Source organism: Plecotus auritus (assembly GCF_963455305.1).
Source record: "Plecotus auritus genome assembly, chromosome: 11".
Taxonomy (NCBI): Eukaryota; Metazoa; Chordata; class Mammalia; order Chiroptera; family Vespertilionidae; genus Plecotus; species Plecotus auritus.
Genome location: NC_137777.1, coordinates 33,410,317 through 33,431,513, shown reverse-complemented (window position 1 = coordinate 33,431,513; position 21,197 = coordinate 33,410,317). Strand labels below are relative to the sequence as shown.

The window sequence follows — 21,197 nt, the reverse complement described above, 5'->3', positions numbered from 1 at the left end:
AAAATGACTAAACAAAGAGAATACTCCCTGCTTCCATATTTGTCTCCCCCCTCCACCTTTTAAAGAATAGTTTATTGATTTCTAGAGAAAAGGAAGGGAGAAGAGAGAAATATAGATGTGAGAGCATAACATTGACCTGCTGCCTCCCACCTCAGATCAAGCCGGCAACCCTGGCATGTGCCCTGACTGGGAATCAAACCAGAAACTTTTTGGTGCATGGAACGACGTACAACCGAGTCACACTGGCCAGGGCCTTTCCCCCTTTTTTATGTTTTAGAAATGTTAATTATTTATTGTGCATAAAAGTTCCAGAATAATTTAGTGCCTCTCTTCCCCCATGAATTCAAACACAATTGTGTTTGGGCAGAAGAGACCATTTTGCAGTCATGGGCCAACTTATATGGTAAACATTAATATATTCTCATACCTTAAATCGATTTTATGATTTTAAACCTGAAGGATATATTTTCCATAAGAAAATCACTGAGACCAGGTTATCTCCTCTAAACATTTTCTGTTATGCCTTTCATCTCATGGTTGCTCGTTTTTGGTAATTTCCTCAAATCAAAATTTTAGCTTTGTTTTTCCACTTTGAGACTTACGGAAACCTTATAGAGCAGTATTCATGTCAGTTTCATTGTCCTTTATATGTTGTCTATTCTCTCTAGTTCTCTTTCCTGTGGTAAAGTTCACAGAGGTTTAGGAAAGCAGAGGCGTCATAGAACATAAAATCCCAGCACTCACTCCCTGCCAGAGTCCTCACCGCTCAGCCTGACGGGCCTGCTCTCTCCGTAGGTGACTCACCTATACCCACAGCTTCAGTTGCCACTAAATACAGATATCCCACCCATTTATATTCCTGCACCAGGTCTCTCTATGAAGTTCTAGAATTGAGTGCCTGACTGTCAGTCTGACTTTTCTTTTGGGTGTGTCAGAGGCATCTCCAACTCAACATATACGAGACTGAATTTATGATGTTCCTTCATAGACTTGGCTCTCCAAGTTTTCCTAGAAACCTGAGTCAGTCTTGACACTCCTCTTCCTCTTCTCACCTCACCTCACCTCACCTCACCTCACCTCACCTCACATTTCCATGTATCATCCAGTTCTAGATTTTCCTTCTGATAGCTCCAAATCTGTCTATCACAACCCATAAAGTTAGCTTCATCTCTCACCTAGACTGTTGCAAGGGCATTCTTCCTCTCTTGTACATAGGATTGTTCGAGAAAGATTTATAAAAATAACAGACATTGATGACACAGAACACTCAAATATGTGTGCCAGCTCTTGAGGGATTGGTATAAGGCTGTTGAGTAGGATTCTGAATCCACACCTGAGCACAGTGGAATACAGTGACATAACTAATTGTCACCGTCTGCCATACGAGGCTGGTGGTGGTATTGTGGTTTGTTATTGCCATCCACATGAATTATAGAATTGTGGGTATCTGATTTAAATGTCTCAGCTATTAAAGTGCAGTCTTTTAAATGGGCTTTGGAAAATTGATCTGCATTAGATCTACCAATATGTAGCTTGGTGCTAGCGATTACAAGGAAATACAGAAACATGATGAAATCATGAAGTTCTCTACTTTCTTTTTAATACTTTCATTTCATTATGTGGTAGTTAAGGTCCTGCTGATTATGCTAGCAAGCTGCTTTCATACAGCACAACCTGGGAAATCTGAAATCTCTGCATGGAAATGAACATGGCCTGATAGTGTACGGGCACTTCCTCTTTATTAGGGATGGGAGCCATCTCCTGTAAGTTAGAGAAGAAGCCACGTTAGAGGAAAGGTAGATATTGACATCAGTCTCACAAAGGTGTGAGACAATGTCTTTTAAAATATAAGAAAAAAAAGCAACACAAAAATTTTGCTCATTTATCTTGGAGATATTTCTATGTTAATACAAACAGGTTTGCCTTGTTCTTTTGGCTACTTCGGTTTTAATTGAACAAATATTCTAGTGAAAACTTTCAACAAAACAGTAATCTAGATAATGCCCAATGTCCTGGACAAAATCCAAAATATTTATTAGATAATATGGAGGTTTCCCTAATCAATCAAGTTGCCACTAAACAACACATTCTCAAATAAATGAATTGCTACATTTCCGTTTTCCATTAAGTGCTTTAAACTCTTTCAAAATTTCTGAATTCTTCTCATTTCAGTGGTCACAAACTCATAAAGGCCTCTAGGGCTTGTCTGCATAAAATATTTTCCAGAACATCTTAGAAGCATGGAGTTGAATTGGATCTCAAAAAGTTAGTTAATCCAGTCTTCTGCCCGAAGTGGTCTTCAACCAAATTATTCCAGATGGTTGCTCCCCTTATCTAGACACAAACAGGCAAACAAACCTGTGTTGTCTGAGAATACCTACTTCAGAGTGTTTTACTCCTGCCTAATTCAATGAGAAAAAAAATCCCTCAAGAAATACTGTCTATAAAGTATTAACTAAATTGGAATGCCATTCTGGTAGTAATATTTTTATGGTTTGCCATAAATAAATATTTTTGATTAATGTAATCGGTTAGATTCCAAGATTTATGTTTTTTTTTTCTTTTTGCAGCATGCGTGAAGTCCTGTAACCTTTATGCTGCAGAGAAACTCATAATTTTTCACAGATATGAATGTTCATTCTGATTTTAGTATGGGGACAACCAACGGTTCTCTAATATCTTTTCTTTGAAGAATGATTATATTTAGTGGTTCCCAGCAACAAAATCATTGTAATTAGGAATAAAAGATTGTAAATAAGAATAACAATGTTATTAATCATCTAAGTTAGTCATTTATGGCACATTCCTGTACTTGAAATATTTCCATAGGAAATAATGCTAAAATCCACATTTACTTATAATTAGACATAATACAAACCTTCTCTCATTATAATAGTTGCCCAAATCCCAATTCAACTTAATTTCCTTGAATCTGATTTCTGGACTAAAAGCATTTAGCTTGAACTAGTGAAAAATGTATAATATGTGCTTCAATTAAGAAGTAATTAGATACTCAATCACCCTTACAACACACGAGGGATTAGGGAAGAAGGAAGAAAAATATGATGCACTGTAGTGTAGAAATAGTTTTGTTAATTAGTTTAGTGCTAATTGAGATGGAGAAAGTGTCAAAGTATCATAACATAGGTTTACTTCTGAATTGCTTTAAAAGCTAATAGTGTTTAATATTTTAGGATACTTTGATGCAGAGAAGTGTGGAAATGACCAAGCGATATGATTTACCCTAGAGTTTTGATTAAAGTTTATACATTCATTCTAAGGTATACACATATTAGTGAGTGATAGAAGGTAAAAGCAAATGCTATTTAATATTTTAAACATTCTGTTGTATTTTACATCTAATTTAATCCTCACAACAATTCTGTGAGGCATGTGTGTTTATTCTCATTTTAGAGATAAAGAAACTGAGACTGAGAGGGGTTGAGTAACTTGCTCAAGGTCACAGCCATTAAAGTGCAAAGCAAGGATGCAAACCCAGGTAGGTTTAACTGCAAACCCTCAGCTCTTTCCACTGCACCCCATTTCAAATAGCAAAGGGCAGAAAATTATGAAGGCCTTTCTATCTGTGCCTCCTTCTCTCTTTTAGAAAAGCTCCTGGGAGTGAGGTTTCTGGGGGAAAAGGACATGCCTGGTTTTGTTTTGGGTAACATATTGCTAAAATCCCCTCTATAAAGGGTTATATTAATTTTTGCTTACATCATTGACTGAATACTTTATAGAGAGTGTTTTTGCCATTTACTTGTATCAGTCCCTTTGTATGCCTCTCACCTCTCTCCCATCTTTTCACTCTTCACTTTCTTGAAATACATTCATCTCCATCTACCTAATGCAATGGCTGTGGCAAAAGTCACCTTTGATTTCTTTCTCCTTTTTTTCTTTGTTCCCCTATCTCCAAATATAATACATGGTCATGGAAGAAAAGTCAAACAATACAGAATAAAAGGAAGAGGGAGCAAACGTTTCTCAAACACTCCTCTCTGATAGCTGTCACCAGTGCTGGGTGTTTGGGTGAATATCGGTGACCTGTAGCATAGTGGGGGATGGCTCAGGTTCCATTCTGACTCCACCACTAATTAGTTGTGTGACCTTGAAAAAGTTACTAATATCTCTACGTCTCTTTTTTTCATCACTTAAAAAGAAGACCATAATAGTGTCTACCTCATAGGGTCGTTGTGAAGATATGATGAGATAATGTAATCAAAGTTGCTTATCATGGTTTTGGCTCATAGTGTAAGTGTTCAATAAATGTTACCTTTAACATTATTTGTGTCCATTTGATCTCTCCTATGCATATATTTCATATGGATATGCATACATATAATGTTCCTTATGGGATTATATTATGCAGGCTGTTTCCTGTCTGCTTGATGATACATCTTTTCATGCCATTGAAGAGATGGCTTACTTTTAAATGATTGTACTAAGTTGCCTTTAAGTATGTAACAAAATTTATTGAGCTATTTCTCTATTATTGTGCATTTATGTCATTTCCAGTATTTAGCTATAATCAACAATACTATGGTTAATTTATGCATTTATTTCCTTAAAAATTCTTAGTAATAAGATTACTGGCTCAGAGAGTTAATTGTAATATGTATATGTGTGTGTGTGTGTGTGTGTGTGTATATATATATATATATATATATATATATATATATATGCAAATTGCTCTTCCCCAAGGGTTGTATCAGCTTATGTTCCCAGTAACTATGTGCCCAACTACGCATTTATTTCTCTTTACCTTTACTAACATTGAGTATTTTCAATTTTTTTTATTCTTGCCAATCTGATTAAAAATGACTGCTGCATTATATTATGTATTCCTGTGAATACTTGATTTTATTCCTGAATTTCCTGTTCTGTTCCATAATCTGTCTATTCATGAGCATCGACCAGGATGTTTGTGGCAAGTATGCGTATTTCAGTGTTTTATAGGACAAGGTACCTTACTAATCTTTTTGACAGAATTTTCCTGGCTATTTTCACATGTTTAATTCTTCCATAAAAAAATATAGCATCATTTTATCAGAAAGGCTGACATAAAGAATATAAGAAAAAGAGGGTGAGTAAAAGAGAAAAAGAAAGGAAAAAAATAACCTTGCTAGGATTTTTCATTTGGATTGCATTGAATATATACAGTAATTTGAAAATTGATATTCTTACAGTATTAAATCTTTTAGTTAAGCAACAGTGCACAGGTGTATGCTTATTAAAGTTTTTTATGTTCTTTATACATTGTATAGTTTTCTCTTCTTACTAAATTTACCCCAGGATGTGTGCATTTGGGCTCTGGAGTCGGCCTGGGCTATCGCTTGATGAGGAACACAGCGTGTCCACTTGCTGCTCCACAACTTGGGCAATCATTGATATTCTTTCAGCCTCAGTTTCCTCACATATGAAGTGGAGGCACAGGGAGTCACACCTCTTAAAGATGCTGTGAGGATTAAATGAAACATGGTAAAATGCTCAGGACAGTACTCAGCCAAGGGCTAGCATTCAGGAAATGTGAGCTATTACTATCAATTTTGATTAGTGATATTTCCCATTATATTATATTGGTTAATATTATTTCATTGGAAAAATAGTTGCTTAAGTCTGCTCTTGGCTTTCTCACTAATCTTTTGTATAGTTTCCAATAATACCAGTACTTTAGCTGATTGTTTTGAGTTTCTAAATAGACTGTGATCACATCTGTAAATGACAATTTTATCTCCTCCTTTCTAATTTTATTACTATTTTATTTCACCATCTAATACTTTCAGAATAATATTAAATAAATTAACAGTGATGTCTGGTACACCTTTCTTATTTCTGATATGCTTGGATTTCTATTTCCTAAATCCAGAAGTATTTTTTCCCACTATCTTTAAATCTTCAGAAGCATCTGATGTTCTTGACCTTTTTCTTTCTCATGATCACATACTGTTTGTTACTAGTGGGTATGTTGAAAAAGAAAGTAGCTATATGCTTTTTCTTGTAATGGAAGGACATTTATCTTTAACCTTCTGATTTGTGTATGTCAGTATTCAAGGGGCTATGTGAAAACAAACATAATCAGACAGATTTTCCCTGAAGGAGTTTATAGCCTAGTATTGGAAGTTAATCAGGTGCTCAGCTAACTCCAAATCAAAGCAGCATATAGAAACTACCCTGAGATAGGGTTCTACTAGTGTACAGGAGAAAGAGACCATTCGGAAAGAGAAAGTCCTTATGTCTAGCTGCACAGTGGTCGGCAAACTCATTAGTCAACAGAGCCAAATATCAACAGTACAACGATTGAAATTTCTTTTGAGAGCCAAATTTTTTAAACTTAAACTTCTTCTAACGCCACTTCTTCAAAATAGACTTGCCCAGGCTGTGGTATTTCGTGGAAGAGCCACACTCAAGGGGCCAAAGAGCCACATGTGGCTCGTGAGCCGCAGTTTGCTGACCATGGGTCTAGCATATAGCTATTTCTTAAAAGAATCCTATTTTGGAGATGTTACATTGAATTATCTTGCTTAAAGAGGGATGTGTTAGTGTGTTATCAAGGAGCTGAGCCAGACTCACTGGGATATAGATCAAGCCCGGGACCTGCAGTGGCCTTTGAGAACAAGGACATGTGTGCTCATGTGCTTTCTTATTTTTGATAGCTTTTCAGGAAATTCTCCAATAGTGATTTGATTTGCACTCATTCCCAAGGGTCTCCTTGTAGAAGATAATTTAAGGTTCTGAAACAGTCACAGGAAAGATAGCATCTGTTATAATTATATTGAAATAGCTGATAATTTAGAAGATTTCTTAAGATACAGTCATACTTCAAGGTCTCATTATAAACAATGACCATTATATAATAGAACATTTCCTTTTATAGTTAAGCTTTTTTATTATTTATATACTAGTGGCCCAGTACACATTGAAAGGAAATTCGTGCACATTGAAAGGAAATTAATTAGATGGTGGTCCGTGGGGTGGGACTGGGCAAGACGGGCCGGACACGCCCTGGAGCCAACCTCCTGTGGTCCCTCCCCGGCCTCTGCAGAGTGAGCAGGGTCCCTCCGGCAGGTGAGGTCCCGTGGCCTGGCCTGCGGGGATAGGGCTGAAACCGGCTCTCCGACATCCCCCCAGGGGTCCCGGAGTGTGAGAGGGAACTCTGCAAAGTTGCTGTCTACAGGGTGTGGAACGCAATTGCAAGTGTGCAGTAAATCAGATTCGGGCCGACAGTGCCCCAGCAACAACGTAACCCATGTCCGAACGTAGAATCCCATGAGGAATCGGGCTCCCTCCTCTCTGGTTTCAGGGTTTGTCACCCGAGAACCGCCACTGCCAAGTCACTGCAACTAGGCAGCTCCTGCGTTGAGTGTCTATGGTGGGCAAACTTTTTGACTCGAAGGCCACAATGGGTTCTTAAACTAGACCAGAGGGCCAGAGCAAAAGCATGGATGGAGTGTTTGTGTGAACTAATATAAATTCAAAGTAAAGGAGCGGAGGGGAGAGCAAGAGAACCCTCCACTCTTTTGGCTCCGCGGGCCGGATAGAACAGCCGAACGGGCCGGATCCGGCCCGTGGGCCGTAGTTTGCCCACGGCTGGCTGGTGGTCAGTGCATGTAATAGCAACTGATCGCACTGGTGGAGGGACACTTAGCATATTAGCCTGTTATTTATATAGCTAGATAAATGGGTATTTGGAGGAAGTCCCAAAGGGTACAAAGTCAGCCTGATCACCTTTGTATATTCAAAGTGTCATTTCTTTCCTTATATACTGATTACCAAGGAATACAGTTACTGTGGAAACTTTAGAAAATATACAAATGTATATAAAGGAACTTCTATTTTAAACACTAATAATCCATTAATCATAGACAGTTAATTTTGTTTCCATCACAAATTGCAGTAAAATAACAGGAAATAGATTTTTTAAGTGCACAAACCTACAAGGATAGCCAAAACAAAAGAGGAGACATCAGCGACAATATTCTGGAAGCTAGAAGCAGATGCTTGTATGATAATGGATTTAGCAGATGTGAGGAGCAAGCTTGTGTACATGAAAAAATCTCTTAAAGTCCCAAGAATTGGTGACAGCAGTTACCAGTTTTACTAGAAATTGGAGTGAAAGGAGGCTCAAATCATCTGCATTCGTTAGAAACTGTTTAAGAAGCACTTACATCTCCATATCCTCTCCCAGTCTTCAGTGGGTACCTGGAGATAACCTCTGGAGGTGATGAAGAGAGAGTCTCTCTATTAGGGGCCATAGGCATAACTGACCAAGATCAGGATACTGCAGTGAAAAGAGGGTCATTGAAGGACATCCTCATACCTCCTATCCCCCTCCTGCCCCACTTGCCCTCCAAGGTTCTTTCTGGAGAATCTGACACCCAGGGACTTCTCTATTATAGCCCAGCTGGCTCATCCTGTGGTGAAGGCACAACAGATAAGACCTCCTGTGTGCTTGGAGTCTCCATTCTGGTTTCTAGTAGTGGTTGTTCCCTTCCTTAGATATGAGCAGTTAAGGATATTTGAAGGAATCCTGTAACATGTAAAAGTCCACAACAAACAGAGAAGGCAAGGTATCAGAAAGAAATACCTAGGAAGAGAAAACTTCAAGAAGGTAATCATTCAGATCTTCAGAGAGAGAAGGAAAGAAATTACAACCATGGCATAGGAATGGGATGCGATTAAGAAACTGAAAACGTGAAAGCAGAAATAAATCTTACAGCAGAAACAGAAGGCAGAATTGAAGAAATTTCTTAGCAAGTAGAGCAAACCAGGAGAGGATGAAATAAGGAAATTAGAGAACCAATTTAGGAGCTTCATTATCCAAATGATAGGAAAAGTAGAGAGAGACCAGAGAAAGTGGTGGAGAGGAACTGGCAACAAAATTATTCAAAACATTTTCTCAGAACTCATGGACATACATTTACAAATTATGAAGGACCCACTGATTTCCAGTATGGTAGATCAAAATACATCCACACCAAGGCACTATCATTGTGACATTTCTGGTCGCTGAGGGAAAATCACAGTGAAGAAAAAAAAGTCAAAGGTCAAAAAACCTGGAATTTGAATATCAAACATCTCAACAGCATACTAGAAGCTGAAAGTCCAAGGAAGCATGTTCAGAATTCTGAGGGATTTTACATCCCACTTAGAATTCCTTACCCAAACTTTTGATTAATTTGAAATGACTTCTTAAAGTCCTTTTCAGGTATCAAAGTCACTAAAAACATACTTCTCAGGAAACTACTGGAAAATCTGCTTCACCAAAAGGGAGTAAGCAAAGAAAACAGATGTGGGATTCAGGAAACAGGAGATCAGACAAAGAAGAAAGGCAAAGGAGATTGCCAGAAAGATGGTGACCCGAGGTTGTAGGCAGAGCGGGTGTCTGTCAGATGTGAGAGGAGCAGAAGGTTCTAGAAGAGTTTCCTTAGGACAGTGAAACTGATAGACTGCATGATATCTGAACTTCCTGAGAGCCAGGCAATTGGTAGGTAGTTTTGAACTGAGTACATAGGAAGCTAAGGTGGAAAAAAAATCCAAGATGATTAACTCCAGAGAAACAAAAAGTTGTGCAGGAAAAGAGAACCAATGATATATTAATACACAGAGCTCAGCTCTGAATACTATTTATATCATCACAATACTAGAAGTTGACTATTGAACCAGCCAAAATTACTGGGAAAATAGGGTAAAGGGAATGGTGATATGTGTGTATGTGTGTGTTGGGTGTGTGTGTGGGGGGTGTCTGACAGGAGGAAAGAGGGTCAATCTTCATTCTCCATAGGAAAGGTCAACAGACAATACTGGAATGGAGCAATACAATCATGCTGCTTAGCTTTATGATGTTAATAATCAGCTAAAAGAGCTGAGGAGGAGGAAATGGGTGGCATATGGGATGGGACTGATAGTTTTCATAAGAAACATTTTAGAATTATTTAACCTTCTAAACTGTGTGCATGTATAATTTTGAGGAAAATAAAATACAAATAGGAGCAATTGCTACTTCCATTTTGTTACACTTTTAAAAATGTTTGAAAATAAAAATAAAAATATTTGTACACAGGCATACACATGTACACACATACGAATTTTCTTGGAGTGTTTGCTTTGAGCCAGATATTGTGCTGGACCTTAGGAACCCAGCACAGTGTAGATGAGACAAAGTGTGATTCCATCCCATGAACACTTTCTCTAAAATGCTGAAAAGTTAATTTCAAACATCTGCTATGGAAAATAATAGATCATCCAATGCGGCAGTTCAGTTTTCAGCTATCAAGATGTCTATAAAATCAACTGAAATGGTCACTGGTAGTTCAGTTATATGCTTTGGAGGCAATGTCACATTATATCTGTTGTCTTATTACATTCTCACCAAATCTCTACGAGTATGTATTGTTACCTACGAGGTAGGTATTGTACCAGAAGGGTCAGGTAGATCAACTAAAACCTTACAACAAGATGGTGGTAGAGTTGGGATTTGAACTTGGGTCTTCCTGTTTCCAGATTCATACCCCAGATTGTGATCAATTGAAACATTTTTCCAGGTAGTATGGTATCTGCAGTGAATAAGATTGAACATCTGTCTTTGGGGGGATCTAATATCAAGATCACTATGAGAGCTCCTTGCTTTGAGAGGTGACATTTTCTTTGAAAACTATAGAGAAGGAAAAGCTCAATTAAGCATAGGGTATTATCTTTAGTTTCTTCTGTATGAGAGAGATTTTAGGAGAGTGAGTACCTAAATTCACCAGCAGAGTCTACATTCAGGTAAATTAGAATTCATTCAACATTTATGGAGAACCCTCTACATCAAACCCTTGGAGATTCAAAATGACACCAACAGGCAAGTGCAATCTGCTGCCATGTGGATGTATGTTCAGTGTTAAAATGCTTTGGATTAAGACATGACCTTGCATGATTAGAGTGATTTATTTATCCATGTACTTAATAGAATTGTAAAGGTATTTGGGAACTAGGAAGAAGTGATTATTACACATAAAATTAATGACAATAGCTGGAAGCTTTATTTTGTTGTTAAATACTAGAGGCCTGGCACACGAAATTCGTGCACAAATAGGGTCCCTAGGCCTGGCTTGTGATGAGGGCCAATCATCCCCGGCTGCTGGCAGCCGGCCCAGCCCCCTGCCGCCACCGCCGCTGGTCACCCTCTGTGTGTGGAGTGAACACTGGGGGCGACTGGAGGGGCAGTCAGGGCCCTGGTGCTGCCTGCATCCACCGCCACCCACCCCCAGTTCCCCGTTTTCCATCGGGTGTTTGGAGCCTGCTGGCTGGGGGGAAGAACCGAAAGGTTGGCCAGCTGATCAGGCAATTGGGGCCTGTGGACTGGGGGCAGCTTCTGCGTTGAGCTTCTTCCCCCTGGTGGTCAGTGCGTGTCATAGCCAACCGGTCGTTCCACCGTCTGGTCAATTTTTATATTATGCTTATATATAGAGAGATTATTGTTTAATTATTATTAAACATTTTTGTTTAGAAAACAGTTCAAACATTTATTTATTTGGGGGTAAAGTGCTTGGTTCTATGAAATTTTGCATTAATAGGACTTGAGCATGAAGGTATTTTGAGATTTATACATTTTCTTACAAAGGTTTTAGATTTTACTGTCTCTCGTTGGACTGTAACAGACTTTTCAGTCTGCTGTAGAAGAATGTCCGTAACATAATTGATTCTTTTTTTTTTTTTTGCAAAAAGGAGGAAGACCATGGTGGTATAGTGCCCTAGGATGAGAACGGGAACGTCTGAGCTGCAGCTTTGGTTTTTCCTGAAAGCCTGCATTGTTTGTCTTCATCTAATCCAGCTTTGATGGACGTCTTTGGCAGTTGCCTGTACACATACTCTAATGAAATATTAGGAATGGCTGTACATTGAAAAGAAGCCCCATATTATATATCACTGCTGGTAGTATTCATATTTTTTACACACACTGTTTATTGCTTATATGTAGAAGAAATGAAACTAGTTTTCAGAGTTGTTATTAATATGAATATATATCATGTACTAATGTCGAGACAGGAAATATACATTTCCAGCATTAGCAGCCCTTCATTTCCTGTCTCCAACAGAAAATCCACTCCTTCAGAGAATAATGTAAGTCTTGATAATAAAATAAGAGTTTTGATTAAAAACAGAATACAGCTTCAAAGTGGAATGTAAAGGATTAGTAAAAATCATATCTCATGTTATTTTCTAGCCCTCACACCAGAGCTGATGTCAGGCTGGGTTGTTATTATGGAAAACAGTTTGGGAATGAATGCAAAAACGTAATACTCACTTTATATATTTCTGTCTTAGTAAAAGGATTTATTTGAAGATATGAATCTAATCATATTTATTTGACATATTAGAAGCTGTGGTTTCTAAGACAAAAAGAAAGTAGGTACCTTCAATAGCTCCTTTTCCATGATAGAAACATAAATTTAATAGTACCCCATAATAATTTAGTGTTGTACATTTTGTAAGACTTCAAAATATTTTATTCTGTGAATTTCATGTCTTCAGTATATTGAAACATTTCTGTCAAAGGTGGCCATTTTAATTTTAAGTGTTACTGGCAAATTTTAGCATATGTTTATATATAGTTAAGTGTGACAGAATGAGATAACTTATGTAAAACAGTAGAGTGCGTGTTGCAAAGCAAGTACTTAATAAATGTTTATTGTTATAATTATTGTTGTAAAACTAGTAACTTCAAAAACATCGTCCCGATTTGGAGGGATTTTGTGATGCAAAATATATAAGTTAGAAATAGAAATAATACAGGTGGAATAAGCATGTGCTGAGAGACTTTAGATGTGTTGAGTATCGGGGAACATGGAGGTGTGGAAGGTGTAGGGTGGAGCCATGGGCAGGGGGAGAAAGCACTAGAGCTGCAGCTGAGTGAGGAAGGCGGCGTGTTGTGAAGGGTCAGGATGCGTGGCTGCCTGGACCACATCAGGGCAGCATGAGGCAGAGCTGCTGAGGGGCAGAGGCGAGCCCTGGATTTTCCCTTCCCACGGTTTCTTGTGTGTATACAGAAATGAAGAAATGGCAAAGCATGTCTACACAAACTGGCATATTTAAACATTTTTATCTTACAGAAAAAACTGATAAACCACATACTTGCCCAACACTGACTGCAGGTGTGGCCTCCTTTGTAGTCAACATCAAAAGGAAGGCAAACTCCCAACCCTGTCTTGGAGGAGAGGCCCTGGCATGGAGGTTCATGGGCACCCGCCGCTCTGCTCCTGACACGGTTGGGTTGAGCGGCCAGGGGCTGTTCCTGGACTTCTGATGTTTCTTGTAGTCTCTAACCTTCTGTCCCTTAAAAATACAAAATAAACATAACAAAAATGAATTCAAATTACTTTCAAGGTGATATCCAGTTCCCCATATTTTCCCTTTTCCTCTCTAATATAAATAAAATTAAGGAATTACATTAATTTGCTGCATATTTTCTGAGTCAAAAGACTAAAATCAACTAGTTGGTTCAATGTGTGGTATCCATTGATTAGATTGTTTGGCAGCTTAATATTCTTTAATGTGGAAAATCGCTTATTTCCGCAGCTAGTACCTCAGAGTCAGCTGTGAATGCTGTTTGACAGTGGTGCTCTTTTAGGGATGAATTTGAAAGGGTCATCTGTCAATGAACGAAAGTGCAAATAACTATTATCAGATCTATCCTGTTTTGATGGTGGCCTGGGAAAGGAAAGGTATGCAACAGACCCTGAAATAGGGGAAGAAGCTTCCTAAAGCGGAAGTGTACGTATGTTTGGGGTAGGGGGGAGGAAGTAGTTAACTAGGAATAAAAGATAAATTTCAAAGATCATGATGTTTAGGGTAGATTTTGTTGACCTAACAAAGGAAAAAAGGCGACAAATGGAGGTGCTTTTCCATATGGCTTACACGTCTGAAATCACCTCTGATTCATGGTAATTAAGGGATCCGGTCCTGTGTAAAGTCATATTGTTCTCAGAAGTTTTGTCAGTTAAGATAAGTTGAGCCTTCTCTTTTTTTTGTTGGTAAATTTAGCTGAAGCCTTGCCAATAGTGTTGCTCTTTTCAGAGAACCGACATCTGATTTTGTTGGTTTTCTCTAACTATGTTCCTGTTCTCTATTTCATTCAGTTCTGCCCTGTCCTTATTATTTCCTTCCTGCTGCTTGCTTTGGGGTTCATTTGTCCTTTTTCAGGTATCATAATGTGAAAGGGTAGACTATTGATTTGAGATCTTTTTGTAATACAGCATTTATAGTTATGAATTTTCCTCTAAGCATTGCTTTAGCTGCATCCTATAACTTGTGGTATGTTATATTTTTGTTTTCATTCATCTCAATGTATTTTCTAACTTGCCTTGTGATTTTTTTGACACAATGGTTATGTAGGCACACATTGCTTAATTTCTACCTATTTATGAATTCCCAGATTTCTGTTATAAATTTATAATTTCCTTGCATGATCAGAGGACATACTTTGCATGATTTCAATCCTCTTAAATCTACTGAGACTTGTTTTATGGTCTAGCATATGGTTTATCCTAGATTGTATTCCATGTGCACGTAGTAGGACCTCTGCTCTCTGAGTGGGGCTGTGTGGAAGAAGAGGCTCATGACCTCTTGGTGGTTGTCCCCAGGGATTTAGCCTCTGCAGCCTTTCTAATATTCCTTGATTGGGGACTGATGGGAAAGGGAGCCCCATCTTCTTGGCTGTCCCCACCTAGAGTGGAGATTTAATCATGTCAACTTTGGGGAGGGAAGGGAAAGAGTGGGTTTGTGACTCAAATTCCAAATACACTGTTCTTACTGAGATTTAGGAGGTCTTCTTCAGTAAATGTTTCCCTACTTGCTGTATGTCCTTAGGAGAATTTCCAGACACTTTAAAATTCTTTTTATTCACCCGTGAGAGTTGTTTACAGGGGGCAGCAAATCTGGGGTCTCCTCACAATGCCATTCTGGGTGTAATTCTCCATCATTTAGGGTAGCATAGTACTCAAACTGTTAGGCTCCCAGTTCCCTTTTGAAATTTTCACTTGAATAAGCACATTTTTCAAAAATTTGTGTCAAATATCAACATTGTAATTAAGGGTAGACTCATGCACTTTTATAATTTAAAGTTTCTTAAAATGAAAATGAAGTTGACATATCAGGCATTAACTTATTGAGATAATAACTCTGCAATTTTATTTCATCATTTATTTCTCTAATTAATTAACAGCAATTAATTCGTATGTGCTAATTAATGCTTTTCATGTCTTAACTCTTAACTCTTGAAACTTAACCATCTTGAGGATAGTTCATTTTCCTTAGAACTATCCACATTTAGTGGGAAATATTAATATAGCAAATATTGACATGATTAAAAAGCAGCCTCTATTAATGCAGAATATTATCTTGGGTCATAGTAGAGGGTATGATGAACAGGAAGAGGCATTATACACTGATGATGTAATGCAGCCCCTGAGGATATGCACACACAAGCATTCTCTTTTTTCCTGTTCCTTTCCTCTATTTAGAGTTGTGTGTCTGGCATGAAACTCCTAACGGGCTCACACTGAGATAATGAGGGTTTTAAATTAGAAATTTTTGTGTCATATCAGACTTAGATTACATTTTAATAAGGCACACTAGAAGTTTTATATGTTGGGTCATACAGGAATACTCATTTGGAAATGATGCTATTGAGTTTTAAGAAACTTCGATTTCTGAAACTTAAGTGGATCTGCATAAACTACTGCTTTGCAATGTTCTTACTCCCCAACTGGAACACTGTAGTTTTAGTGAGTCAGTAGAACTTCAGAAATTTCTTAGAGCTGTTCCAAAGACCTGAATATGCTTGCTTCATACCTTGGGGGCCTGATTCATTTCCAGAATAACTCTACTGCACAACTTTAATTGCTTTCAAATTATATTGCAATTTAGTCAGCCTCAATAGGAATTTTCCTGTGAAATTATGTTAGAATCTGGCCCAAAGGTGTGTGTGTATGTATATATATATTTTATAAAATGCAGATCAGTCTATACATTGCATGAAAAACACTTTATCTTTTATAACATAAAGATGCTTCATCCTGGCATAAAGGAAATTCACGATATTATCATAGCACAAGACTGGGATGAAAATGGACTCCGTGCAATTTCAGTCAAATAAATTTCCTTGCAAATATTTTTTTGAACAAATCTCATTTGAATGAAATAATCTTACTACAAAAAAAACCCTATAACATACATGATTTCTTTTCCTTTCTTTCTACTTACATTTAGAAGTTATATTTATGTGGAATAGTTCCAAATATCCAATAAGTACATTTGAGGTGCTATTAAAAATTCATATGCAAGTCTAGTGAAGACTTATGATGGTTTTGCAGAGAGGGAACGGTAGTCATGGTGGCCAAGCCCAGCCTTCAGTTTGGGAAAAACAGGAGCCAGGTTAAAAAAAAAACAAACAAAAAACCTTTAATTTCACACATTTTTATTTGCTAAGTCCACAGAAAGGAAATGTGAATACAGTTCTTACAGGGAAATTGGCCTTCCCAGGAAGAGGAATTAGTGCTTCTCGAGCACCAAGGAGGTGATTTCCTCATTTGTGTAAGTGTGAGAAAATGTCCGAAGTGGCCCTCTGTTGTGAGAGACAAGTAGCAGGCGGGCAGTTAACTCCAGGGGACAGTGCATCCCCACGTAGGTTAGGATGATTATTACTGTCAGTCCTTGCACAAAGGACATACTGAAAACATCCTGTGGACATTGGTTATGCCATTATTTCTCAGTCCAGTTCTGAGCCTTGGGCTCCAGCCTTGCGTTCTTCTGTCCTCAGGGCCTCCCGGAGAAGATTGTAAGACCCACCATTGCTAACTCACACTTCATCTTTGGAGGCCTTTTCTTCTGACAGGTGGCCTGTAATTTTACCATCTCATGCATTTGTATTAAATATCATTAATGATCAAAATCACTGTATGATGGGAATTAGTTTAAGGGTTTAAGCCAGAGGAAACTTTTTCCTTCTCTTTTTCTAACTCGCCTTTTAAAAAGAGGCCAGCTAGGCTGACATAATTAATTTCTGGCGTTCCTTAATTCTGTCCTCTGATTTAGCCAAGGGTAACCTTCTTTCCTTTTTTAACCAGAAAGAAAAATGTGTCAAATATGATGTGTGGTCAAACTTAGGCATCTGATGAAGAAGTATCTTTTATTTTGAATTCCCTTAGGATATTTCCAATGGGTTGCACAATACTCTTAACAAAACAAACTTTCCCCAACACCATTAGTTCCCATCATCTCCCTGTGAGGCAGGAACACAAGTACTGTAAGCAGGAAGCTGTGGTACCTTCCCTCCAGCTGAGATGTGGAAAGAGAGCCACAATACAGCCATGTGGAGGGCAACAGCGCCTCCAGGCAGAAAGTGATCTATAATAGGATGAATCTGTAAGTGCAGAAATGAAAGAAGCCATGAAGACTCCACCAAAGGAGCAGAGAATTTCAATGAGGCCAGACCTCTAGTGCAGCAATGACTGTAGTAGATACAGGTCAATACCTTAAATGATTCAAAGTGGTCTTTGAAGCATCAGTCTTGGAGCAAAATTTTGTGACTAACTCCAGGTAATACGTTCTTGTGCTCCCATCATGTCGTGGGGCCAGATGGTGGGGAATTATAGAGGGTCAAGGGTGGGCTGAGTCTGTGTGCAGGCCCTTTAAGAGGATGCCTGGGTTTCCAGCCGCCTTCTGGCTCCCCTGGAGGGAATCTCCACTGATTGTCACAGCCAGGTGTTGAGGGGATTTCTCTTCCCTAGCTGGTGCTCTGGGCTGGGGAGGCGCTTCCCTCTGCAGCTGAGCTCTCTCTCCTGATTCTGATCCGACACACGTGGGTGTGGGACCAGCATGGGTAGTCTCTCAGCCCCTCCCCCAGTCTCCACGGGGCTTCTTTATATCCTTAGTTATAGGCATTCGGTTCAGCTAGTCCTCAGATAGTTCTCCAGGTAGATTGCTCAGTAATTTAGTTGTAATTTTGATGTGGTTGTAGGAGGGGAGCACAGCATATTCCTGCTCCACCACCTTGGGGGGAACTCCCACAGCCGCTTCCCTCAAACAGAGGCAGCAACAAGGCCAGAAGAGTTTTGAACATGGACTAATGTTTTCTGCAGATTAACCCCCATGTTATTCCTGCTAGATTAGAATGGGGTAAACTGGAGGCAGGCAAGCCTTCCACCCAGAAGTATGGGCAGGTGGAGAGAGCTCAGAGAGAGCCAAGAAGCAGAAGGTAGGACTGGTACCCCTGGCTTGACATCAGGTGTTTGTGGCTCCTCCTTCCCCTCATCCCAAGCTCTTCTACCCTCTGTGAGTCACTCATCTAACAAACCATGAATCCAGATGCAAGGTAAGTTGCTGCCCCGTTTACTTTTTTGGGGGGGAGTCATTTGCAAGTTTTTCTGCTTAGTCTCTATGAAGTAAAAAATAGTGACACCCCAATCTCTCTCCCCGCCCCCTCTCAATTATACTTATTGTGCTCATGGCTAATCCTCCCAGGTAGCATTTAAACCCCTTAGAGATAAGGACTGTGTTTTCAATCTCTGCGATAGGTTCCCACAGCACAGTGTTCTCCCATACACCTTTGATGATTCCTCAAAGAGATAAAAGATCCTGAGCTTACTAGCAGGCACAAACCTCAGTAACAACTAAATACAAATTTACTTATCTTTTTGGAAACGTAAAATAAAACCTCTCTCTCTGTGTGTGTGTCTTTCTACCCCATCTTTTCTCAGCTCTCAGTGCTGAATTCATGGTAAACATATTTGCAATCTAAAAAACACCCGGCAGCTTCTTGGCCTAATATTGTCCTAAAACCACATCAACTTTTTTCTTTTCAACTTGCTGACAACACACTTATTAGGGGCCATGCACTCGAGATGGGCGTGCTTTTTCGATAAAAACTAATGGGCGTGTGCTTGTCCTATCAGCTTTCGATCTTGTGCTATTTTCTGAAAGTGTTCTTTAAGAGGATGCATGGGTCCGTTATGACACACCGGTGCCCTCAGCTCTTCCTCGGTATCCTGTAACCTTGTAGATGCCGTTTTCTCCAGGCCCATGCAGTACAGGACAATCTAAAAGGACTTTGGAGATGGGCATCTACAAGGCAAATTTGAGGAGCTGGGTGCTGGGTGTTTCTCCTCCGCCTGCTGATGGAGAGTTGGGGGTAGCAAGCAGCTGCTTGAATAGGGAGGTCTTCAGGCCGAGGGGTGTACCATCTCTCGAGACTTGGAGCAAGCCCAGGAGAGTGGGCAAATCCCCGAGGGTGCTGTGGCCCCACCCTTATCAGCAACCAGTCTTCTAATGCTCTTTTTTGTTTTTAAACAGAACTCCTTTGGATATTTGTATTCCTGTAAAAGATTGATTTATTCTATCCACTTTATGCTACATGCGTGATTTTTCATTTAATGTGAGCTACTGCTCTATTTCTCATAATGATGGGGACTCATCTTTAGAATTAATTTCACTCATTTCTTTTCTTCATATCTTTAGCAACTCACAAACATTACTTGGAAAGACTATGATTTATTGGATCTTTTAAAAACCATTAATACCTCTTTCTATTCCATAATTATTTTATTTAAAAGGTTGTAAAGTTACATATTTTTCTTACTGATAAGTGAACATAAAAACAGTGTCACTCTGTTTATGCAGTAAATATAGGATAAAAGAAATATCAGGATTAGTTGTTATGTCCACATATTTCACTGGGTTTTCTTCCGCCTTTGCAAATCCAGGAGCAACACTATGATGTTTTTTCCTCTCTCAACCTACCAGAGGAAAGATAGCACCGCAAGCAGGTTTTCAATGAGCTTAGTCTTTCTCTTTAAAGTGATCTAACAAGACAGTTGCCCGAAAGCCTCCCTTAATGTTGGAGTGATGAACCATGCCTGGCACAGTGCATTGCTGTGCCATGACATCTTTTTCTGCACAAGCATTCTCGATTGACTGTGGATGGATGAACTGTCTTAAAAGGACAGCCTACTGTGATTCGTAATCCGAGTACTGCAACAGTGGGCGTGAAACAAAAAGGCTTTTTGCAGCGTGTGTGAATCATCGCTCGAGCATTTAAAAACATGGGGTCTGTTCTTTCGGTGCAAAGCCCACCCGTTAATGTTAATGTTAATGTAAGTCACACATTTACCTCAAAGCCAGACGAGGTGCCTCAGTCTTTCTCCAGGAGTCCTGGATTATAAAGAAAGGAGAATCGGTTCTTTTCCTTTTGTAGTGGAGCAGAATGGAATGGGGAAGCTTGGGCAGAATCTGGCAACTTTTAAAATAAAGCTTTCCGTTTGTTGACACCAGAAAAATACCTTAGTGTCGGAGCACGCATGCCAATGTCTCCCTTCGTGCTCGACACCTGGCAGGTTTGCCCCTCCTTTTCGCTTTGAAGGGAAAATTAAAATCATTTTGATTTTTGAAAGATAAAACAGCTTTTTAAAACATGCTCCAGACACTAGCCACTCATTTTCTCCCTAATTCAAATCAAGCGTTCTTATTGATAGAATCTGAGGAAAATAGAGGACATGAAACACAATAGATGAAAGACAGAGGCAGAAATAGTGGCAGCATAATGGTCCTATTCCCCGTCTCCTACGGGAGCATTTTTCTCCCTCTTATTGAGCTAAACTACCTGTGATGTTGGTGGGCTCAGTGCACTGAAAATGCTTCATTTTCAAAGTATTAGCAAGATCAATTAGCAAATCCTTACATCCAGGAGTAAGAGAAACCGTTTGACAATAGGGAAGTATCATGTACCCTTGTTCTTTTGTGTGTGGTTTATTTCTTTTTTTTAAAATTAAATTAAATTTTTCTTTATTGATAAAGGTATTACATATACAGTATGTCCTTATCCCCCCATTGTCCCCCACCCCCCTACTCATGCCCTCACCCCCCTGGTGTCTGTGTCCATTGGTTAGGCTTATATGCATGCATCCTTCTATGAATTACCATTTTATGTTTCAATTTTCTATGTCAATCCACATGATGAACCCTGTTCACGTTGAGAATTTTGGGGTAGCTCAAAAATAGGGGGCTTCCAGTGCAGTGGAAAGGGCATGGGTTTGGGGGTGAGAACACAGGCTCAGGTTTATTTAGTTGGTAAATACTTCTGTGTTACGCACTCAAGTGTTCGCCTCTCAGTGGCTATGGAATTTTGTTCATGGAATGTAGTTTTTTTGTGTTTTTTTTCACAT

At 39.1% G+C, this 21,197-nt stretch overlaps 1 protein-coding gene across 1 annotated transcript in view; it reads left to right on the top strand.

Moving 5' to 3' along the window:
- The window catches only part of CA8 (carbonic anhydrase 8), a 99,356-nt gene extending 82,940 nt beyond the window's left edge, over positions 1 to 16,416 (top strand). Inside the window, exon 9 of the mRNA XM_080647028.1 lies at positions 11,707 to 16,416. The gene's annotated coding sequence lies outside the window, so the exon portion shown is untranslated. The remainder of the gene's footprint in view (positions 1 to 11,706) is intronic.
- Positions 16,417 to 21,197: the final 4,781 nt, after the last annotated feature.